This window comes from Ctenopharyngodon idella, chromosome 6, assembly GCF_019924925.1.
Source record: "Ctenopharyngodon idella isolate HZGC_01 chromosome 6, HZGC01, whole genome shotgun sequence".
Classification (NCBI taxonomy): domain Eukaryota; kingdom Metazoa; phylum Chordata; class Actinopteri; order Cypriniformes; family Xenocyprididae; genus Ctenopharyngodon; species Ctenopharyngodon idella.
The window spans coordinates 29,840,412-29,849,454 of NC_067225.1; the positions used below are offsets into that span (position 1 = coordinate 29,840,412).

General features: G+C 33.9%; 2 long non-coding RNA genes across 4 annotated transcripts in view; one reads left to right on the forward strand and one right to left on the reverse strand.

Moving 5' to 3' along the window:
- Positions 1–9,043, reverse strand: part of LOC127514519 (uncharacterized) — a 52,195-nt gene that overhangs the window by 31,330 nt on the left and 11,822 nt on the right. For all 3 annotated transcript variants that reach the window (XR_007930659.1, XR_007930657.1, XR_007930658.1), the window contains exon 3: positions 8,312–8,362. This is a non-coding gene — a long non-coding RNA (uncharacterized LOC127514519). The remainder of the gene's footprint in view (positions 1–8,311; positions 8,363–9,043) is intronic.
- The window catches only part of LOC127514523 (uncharacterized), a 200,751-nt gene that overhangs the window by 28,131 nt on the left and 163,577 nt on the right, over positions 1–9,043 (forward strand). The window lies entirely within an intron of this gene.

Consider the following 9,043-nt stretch of genomic DNA (forward strand, 5'->3'; position numbering starts at 1 on the left):
GAGAGAAAGAGAGAGAAAAACTTCCATCCTATTAACATTCAAAAGAAAATAATTCAGTTACTTAGGCAGTTAAATAATCGTTCATGGCACCGCTGCAGAAAATGACACTCATTCAATTCAGTAATAGCACTTTAAACTATGATGTTGACTCAGAGAAACCACAAATGCTCTATTCATCCCACCAACCCCTCCCACTGCAACACAAACCTCTACATGCACGTCACCTGAGACTGTGTATCTGCTAAAGCACTCATACAAAAAGTTTTAGTCACTTCACCTGGGTCTGTACATGATGCTTGCCTGATTAAGGCTACTCAAATAGAAAGTAATGTTTTTCTGTTGAATACAGCTCTGTTCCAAAACCTAGTGAGGTTCACAAGAGAGCTACCACAGAATGAGGGTAATGTTTAACTATCATAAAAACATATAAAAGACTGATTTGGGATGTTCTACATAAGCAACAACTATTTTATTAATAGTATAAACACTGTGTTTATTAAAGTAAGTTCACATAAATGTGTGATTAATTTAATGAAATACTACCAAAAGTAACACAGTCACATGGGTTACTTAAAAACTTAAATGCACTTATAACTACTAATAGCTAAGCACACATTTATCTGAACTATTGTTAACGAAAACTTAAGCTATTAAAAACATTTTTCTTAATTGAAATAAAGCTGAAATAAAATAAAATTAGATGAAAAACTGAAAAACTACGATGCCTTGCTAACTAACTGAAATTTAGGTTGAAGAACTAAAATTACTATCAGAAATAAAATGATTAAATTAAATAAATAATGAATTAATAAATTACTTAAATGAATACACAAAAACTATTTAGAAATATTTAAAACAAAAAAGCAAAAATGCTAAATAAAAATGACAAAAGCACATACAATTATTAAAAATTGAGCAAAGTAAAATAAAAACTGATAAAATAAAAAAATAAAAAGCTAATACAAACTATAATAGTACATAAATAATACTAAAATAACACTGGAATTTAAAGTGACAGAATACAAAAAGAGAAAGAGACTGTTTTATGAGACTGTAAAATGTTTTATAAATGATGGTAGCTTAAACATATACCACCACTCCTTGAGAAATGCAAATATTGCCCACCTTTACCACAGGGCTCTCTCTCTCTCTCTCTCTCTCTCTCTCTCCTCTTTCTTCCAATAGAAAAGATATCATCACCTATTCACACCCTCATGTCTTTCCTATGGGAAAGAATGTGCTCATTCATGTTCTACCAAGGATATCAGTTAATCCAACTGAAAGTAATCCAACTAAATCATCTGTACTTTTCTATTATCCAACATGGAACTGGGAGAGGCGGCAGTTTATTTGTTTATCAAGGCCTAAGGGGTTAGTTATTTCACAAATGACATGAAATAACAGTAAGAGTATCCAAAAAACGCACACACTGTGTGTGCGGAGCAGTACATTAATGGGTTTGGCATCTACAGGATTCTGCTGGTAAAACAAGCCCGTACAGCTCAGCACTGAATCACACATTCCTAATGGTGCTTGATCTGTGAGAATAACCTTTCACTGACTTTCTCACTTCCCGTGCACCAAACCTCATCCCCACTCTCTCTGTATCATCCTCTAGAGTTACGCATTTACTTCAAAAAGCACCATGGTAATATTATGGTACATGTCCAAAAATATGGTAACATCATTGTACCACATGTATAAGATGGGAACATCATTGTACCATATGTAATAGAGGATTTGTGTCCTTTCCCAGCTGTTGGTCTCCATTTGACCCAGTGAACCATTTACAGTAGTTTATTTAAGCTGTTTATATGGTTGAAACGACTGCCCTATACATACTAAGGATTCAGGCTGCACACTAACCTCAGCAGCCTCCATCCACACTTAATAACTATGTTACACCCTCACAGTACTCAAACATCACAGACAGTAAGGTCTCCCAACAGAACTAGTGTTTTATACACTCTTAGAAAAAAGGTTCAGTGGGGTTCTATATAGAACCAATAGGGTTCTTGACTCAATTTTAAAGAACCCAAAATGGTTCTATATAAGGAGAAATGCCCTAAATGATTGCATAATACTTTCATGTTCAACATGTTATTTAATTTTTTTCTACTAATAACGTATGTTTTTGAGCCATTTAATTCATAATATTGAAGTAATTAAAAGTGAATTACAGTCAAATAAATTCATTAAAACTAAATCACTTTTTTTTTTTTTTGGATAGATCCAAAAGAAGGATGCATAAATTGGATCAAAAGTGTCAGTAAAGACAAAATATTTCTATTTTAAATAAATGCTGTTCTTTTGAACTTACTGTTCATCAAAATATGCAGATTGCAGATAAAAATGTATCATGGTTTCCACAAAAATATTAAGCAACACAACTGTTTTCAACATTGATAATCATAAGAAATGTTTCTTGAGCAGCAAATCAGCATATTAGATTTCTGAAGGATCATGTGACACTGAAGACTGGAGTAATGATGCTGAAAATTCAGCTTTGATCAAATAGAATATATTTATTTTGAATTGTAATAATATTTCAAAATATTACTGTTTTTGCTGTATTTTGATCAAATAAATGCAGGCTTGGTGAGCAGAAGAGACTTCTTTCAAAAACATTAACTTTGATGTTAATGATCAAGGCTATGTATCTGATTAACACAGAAAGGTTGTGCAACATCTCTTCATTCTCCAAATCTATGAACAAAACTACATGTTAGGATGGTAAATAGCACTTCTGATATGGTTCATGCATTTACACGACTGTCAATTTTCCTATTACTGATTAGGTAATTGCAAACCTATGCAGTTAATGGCAATATGTTATATTTAAAGTCATTACATGACAAACATTTTTCATTTGAAATTTAGTTTTATCATATGTTATTGCTTTGCATATGATTTGAATATTACAGATTTCCCCATTTAAGCAAATAGGAGCTGTACTTCCATAGAAAACAGCATTCACTGAGAGTTGACAAACTCCAGTTTAGTGGCATGAAGTTTTGTTTACTTAAGCTAAACATTGAAAGCTTTCATTCTTAGACAGTTATGGATTTAAATTCATGTGCAGGATATTGAAGGCACTTACTCAGCACTGTTAACAGAAATGATTGTTTACATACTTTATTAAACCACAGAGAGCTGTTATTACCTGCTTTCTGCATGCCTGACTCTTAAAGGAACACATCACCACAAAAAATGAAACATCTTTCATCATCTACTCACTCCCACATCGCCCCCAAACCCGTTTGATTTTTCCATTTCCTTGAAAAAACTAAATGAACAAAATGTTCTGCAGGATGTCCAAGCAGATAAAAATGGATTTGTATTGAGAAATAAGTCTAGATGTTGACTAAGCACTGCAGGGATCTTCCTTAATACAGAAGACATTTGTTGACATCAGTGTTGTTATGGTTAACTAAAACTAAAAATCAGTAATTGAAATAAAGCAATTATATATATATAATAATATATAGAATATAATAATATAATATATATATATATATATACATATATATATATATATATATATACAGGTGGAGCTGGGGAAGGTGGAGGGTTTCTGAAAGAACGCTGCAAACTACGACAGCAAAAGCTGACCAAGTATTTGAAAGTTGAGCAGCAAGAATCAATCAGCTATAGGATGTGATTGCAAGAAGATTGAGTTTAATTAGCCTGTGCCATCTAGAGTTTCATGACAGAACTCTGTATAAATTAAAATGTATAAAATATAAAAGTAAAAGCTAATTTAAAATAAAAATACAATATATAAATAACACTAAAATATCACTGCTTGATATTATATTATTCTAAAGATACAAAAATGCATGCTTTTTAATCAATCATTTGTATGCAAGGTATGTCAAGATGTTTACTAATGTAACCATATTGCTTATATCTCATCATAGAGACTGTAGTGTGAACTTGAGCCAGCAAGTAACCATCTAAAACATCCTAACAACCACCTAGCAACACCCTAGCACCACATTTTCTTCAGAATATGTAAAATCTTACAATTACGACAAAATGAAGGACCATATCACATTTCTACACTGTAAAAAATGACCGTGATTTTAATGGTAAAAGACTGTAAAAATGCTACGGTGAAAAACAGTTAATTGGTTTACAGAAAGTTTCTGTACTATATACGGTGAATAACTGTAATAGATCTAACGGTACATTTAATGTAATTTTATGGTAAAATACCGTTAAATTTACTGTTTTTGCAAGTGAAAAATAACAAGTCATTCTATAATTTACAGTGAAAAACTGTAAATTGACATTCCTACAATTCCCTGCGTGACACTTCACATTTGATGTATTTTTGTTTCTTCTTAGTTTTTTCTTATCAGTTATGTACATTAGGGATTTGTTACATCTAATGTTGTTAAATTAATGTTTATTGCGTTTTTAACATTTCATGTCTGTTACCATGATGGTGTTTAGTGTTTGTGTGAATGACACTGTCCTATACCTTCTATTTATTAGTATTGTCCTTCTCAGCTTGTGGAAAAGCTGCTTGTGATGAGCTTTGATTCATCATGTGACTCTCATTACCATTGTGTTTGGTGGTTATCAGTGTATTACAAAGGTACAAAACAGATATTAGTACTTCAGTAAATTTTTTTCTTTACAGTGTACAGCCATTAATGAACTTTATGATCAACTAATGATTGACATAACACCCCCATACACTGTGAGACAGAGAAGGTGTTAGTATGGTGTCTCTAATAGAGCTCTGGACTTTGAAGAAGCCGCCAGCCAATCAACTACACTTGCTGTTCAGATACGTAATCTGGCCTATCTCACAACACGACTCAGAATAGCTCCAGTGTGGTGGGAAAATATGTCCTCATACACACATGCATATGTGAGTGATTGAGACTCCATGTTTAGCGAACAACTCTAGTGTGAGCCAACAGCATGTAATATACACCCAATGACCCGCTTCTGCCACCATCTATCTTATCTGCAGAGTTAAATGACTCTGTAGTTACAGGAACACTAGACGACGCTCATTAGATCCTATTTAGATCTGACTGTGCCCAGTGTATCAAGGGATATGAAAATGGTGGTTTCTTTAAAGGAATAGTTTTGTCATTTACTCACCCTCATGGCGACTTTGAGATATTTTAAATCTATACTGGTCACTCTTTTTCATAAACAAAATGAACAAATGGCATACAAATGCATCAAAGCATCATAAAAGTGGTACATATGACTCATGCACTATATTTTGAGCATTATACCAGACTTAAATCACTGAAAATCTGACCAAACTCTCCTTGGCATATTCAAGAGATCCCATGAAAGAAATTGCAATGCTTGATTTGTGAACAATCTTTTGTCTAGTTAATCTTGTTTGCTCTGAAAGTTTCGTTCACAAATCAGACTCATTCAGTTCGAGTTCAGCTCACAGCTCACTGGAGGGGATGATTATCAGTGAATAGCGATTCACTACTTTTATGACTTTTATGGAGTTTTTGTGTCTGTTTTGAAGCTTGAAACCTCAGTCCCTGTTCTTGTTATGTAAATGATGAAAAAATGATCATTTTGGGTGACCTAATAGTCATATTCATTGTCACGCAAACTTAGCAAATGACTCTATGACGTAAAAAGTCCAAACTTAAAGTCAAACTTCCGCCATCACATTGGCTATAATAAAAATGAGAGTCTTTTTTACCAGCTCTCTGACTTGATAACAGATCATGAAGGGCTAGAATGAGACTGTGAGTGATGTCATTGGCTAATGTTTGATATCTGTTGAATTAACCAACATGATAAGGTCGACAGATGCACTTTCTCACATGATTGCAAACAGCAGTTGTGTAATGGTAACTACCCAGAATGTGTATTATTACAGCGGTAACATTAGTACATTACCCTTAATTTTTAGCTAGCTGTTATCACATACATGAACAAACACTGTCTGGAATTCTCTCAGGAGTTCATGGAGTATCATGGAGTTCTACGGATAAAGGTTCATTTTCAATTGACAAAGTAACCTGTGTCCCTAGCAGTGTCTCTCTGACATTAGCGTGAATGCTGATCATGTTCTTTGAACATGACATTCATCCGACATGGTACAAATTCAGGGCAGAATGACCATTAAACAATGACCTACTGCTCTGACACTTATGTTAATTTGTTTTAGTATGGCATTAGGGAAATAGGGTCAATAAACTTGTTTTGGGTTATAAGGCTACAGCTTTTTTTTTTTTTAAGAAATCAATATTTTTTGATTCAGCAAAGAAGCATTAAACTGATCAAAAGTGACAGCAAAGACTTTCACATTGTTACAGCGGAAATCAATGTCAAATAAAAGCTATTCTAATCAAATTTTCAGCTTTGCCCTTAAAGAAATATCTTACAATGTATAATGTATTAGAAAAGAAAACAGTTCTTTTAAATTGTAATACTATTTCACAATATTACTGTTTTTGCTGTATTTTTGAATGCAGCCTTGGTGAGCATAAAAAATATTAAAAACTTTACTGACCTCAAAAATGTTTTATACATGATTTACCTGATTTATACATATAGTGTTTTAAATTGCTAAATTGAAATAAATTTTTTTAGGCCCGTCTCCAAGGGGGGTGGTATTGGGGGGCAGCGCCCTCCCAGATGAAATAACGTGCCCCCCTAATCGTATGGTCATTCAGCAAACTTATATTGAGAGCAAAAAAAAACAACTTAATTCTGCGGATAAAGTCAGAATTGCGTGATAGCCTACAGTCGCAATTGTCTGAAATAAAGTCAGAATTGTATATTGTGAGAAAATGTCAGAAATGTGAGATAAAAAGTCACAATTATCTTTTAATTAAGTTTTATTCTGTGGCGGAAACAAGTTTCCATATGCTTCTCATTGCTTTTAGAATAAATGCTGGTCTAGGATCAGTTTTCACGAAACTCAAGCAGGTTTGAGTTCTGTGCGCTAGCAAATCCTCTCATTAAAAATAAGCAATTATGTAAACAAGAGATTCATTGTGCATCAGCTTCACCATTAGAGAATGGAACTTTGTGTAGTCGTGATAAAGTTGTATAACCGCTTTTTAATGATAATAAAATGAGCTCTCTTTGCGAGCTTTCTGTCATGCCAAATCCTGCATATAGTATGCTTGCTTTTCTGTTAAAATGAATAGTGATTTGTAAACAGAGGCGCTTTAATAACAAATATTTTATCGCTTATGCTGGGATGTGTAGGTTGTGCGGTGACACGAAATGTGAAACTATTTCAAAGAAATCTATTTAAATGTTTTTAAAGGGGAAGCACATATCTCATGGTGTTGGGTCACCCTCTGCTTACAATCAGAAAATTCATATTTTGTGTTTTAATATAGAACTTGGTATTTTTCAGTTATATTAGGCTTAATACGGGATGTTATTGTTTTGGTGAATGTATGTCTTGTAGATCATAAAAAGTGTGCCCCCCTATGAAAATGAAATGCCTCCCCATTCTATATGTTCTGGCGAAGGCCCTGACTTATTTTATGTAATATTTACTCATAATTTTCTATAAATATCTGAAAAAAAAATCTTCATTCACATGGATGTTGGTAGATTTTGGAACTGACAATCAGCACAATAATTTTCTGATGCTAATCATGTAAAATGGACTGATATTGGCCAATTAATCAGCATGGTTGATCATATGAGTCTTTATGAGTCTTACTATATGAGTCTTACTATATGAGTCTTACTATAAAGAAACCAAAATGTAACATTCTTTGCTTTGAACTTCGTAAAAGAACAAAGAAACCTCATTTTCCATTGAGCTCTGGCAGGAAGAGCTATGTTGAGGTTGAGCATTAGAAAGTTGAAAGCAAAGAAAATGCATCAGCAAAAAGCTTTTCTGACAATCTAAAAAAATTAAATAATGTTCCCAGTTCTTTTTGAGACTGAAATTAAATCAAAGCTCATGATTTGACAGAAATCCGCTTTCTGTGTGTACTGTGGTAACATGCAGATGAGCAGGGTGTACAAAACCTTTCAACCGCCCATAGAGTTTTCACTGCCTCTGCTTTAAATTCCTGTGTGAGAATGTGCACGTGTGTGGCATACATGTTTGTGTGGGGTGGTTGTGTGGCCTGCGAGCGACAGCTTTTCCATTCTGTCACAGAGTCGGTGTGATTACAGACTACGCAGTATCCTTCCTCCCCCTCGGTGAGCTTCACATACTGCGGTCTCAGAGGGCGTCCAAGGATGTTCACTAACTGTGTTCCATCATGACCCTTTGAGCCGAGACTTAGTCGAGTGTGCAGACACACGACAAACACACATATGCATTATGAAAACTCACACACATCAGGCGCTTTGAGTTCCCTGGAGAATGACTGTGCCGCTCTGATACCTGTAAAGCAGAAACACATACAGTCTTTCATTAAACCACATATACTCCTTCTACTAATTCCAGATGAGTCTGAACTTTTTGAAACTAATATTTTCCAAGTATCTTTAAAGGGAAAGTGTGTCTGCACCAGCACCAAACATAACTGTAAAAATAACCATATTCATGCTTTCCGAAGAAAAAGCTGCTTGTGCACAACTTGCCATCACTATGCCAGTGTGTTGCTATGTAGTTAATAAGCTTGTTCTGACTGTGATGTGGTTGCTAAGGTGTTCTTGTTGGTTGTTAGGGCATTGCTAAGCTGTTCCAGGTGGTCAATTTAAAGTCATGATATTCTGGTCTCTAGAAATAGCTCTACTCCCTTTAATGTAAGTCTAAAGGATTTTTAACCCATTTTCCAGACTACAGTGTAATACATTTTTTTTTTTTTTTTTTTAAATGCTTAGTATCAGTTACTTGATATATATATAATAATATATATATGTCTTCCTACATGGTTGTTTAAGAAATGAAAAGCTACACACTCCATCTTTAAGGGTTAAAAGAACCGTTGCCAAACATATAACATGCTAGAAAAATAATAATCACTGTAATAATGATCAATCCATAGACTCTTAAGTATTTGCCTATTAAAATCCAAACAGTGACTTTTTTTTGCCCAGGCAGTGTATATATACACAGTAC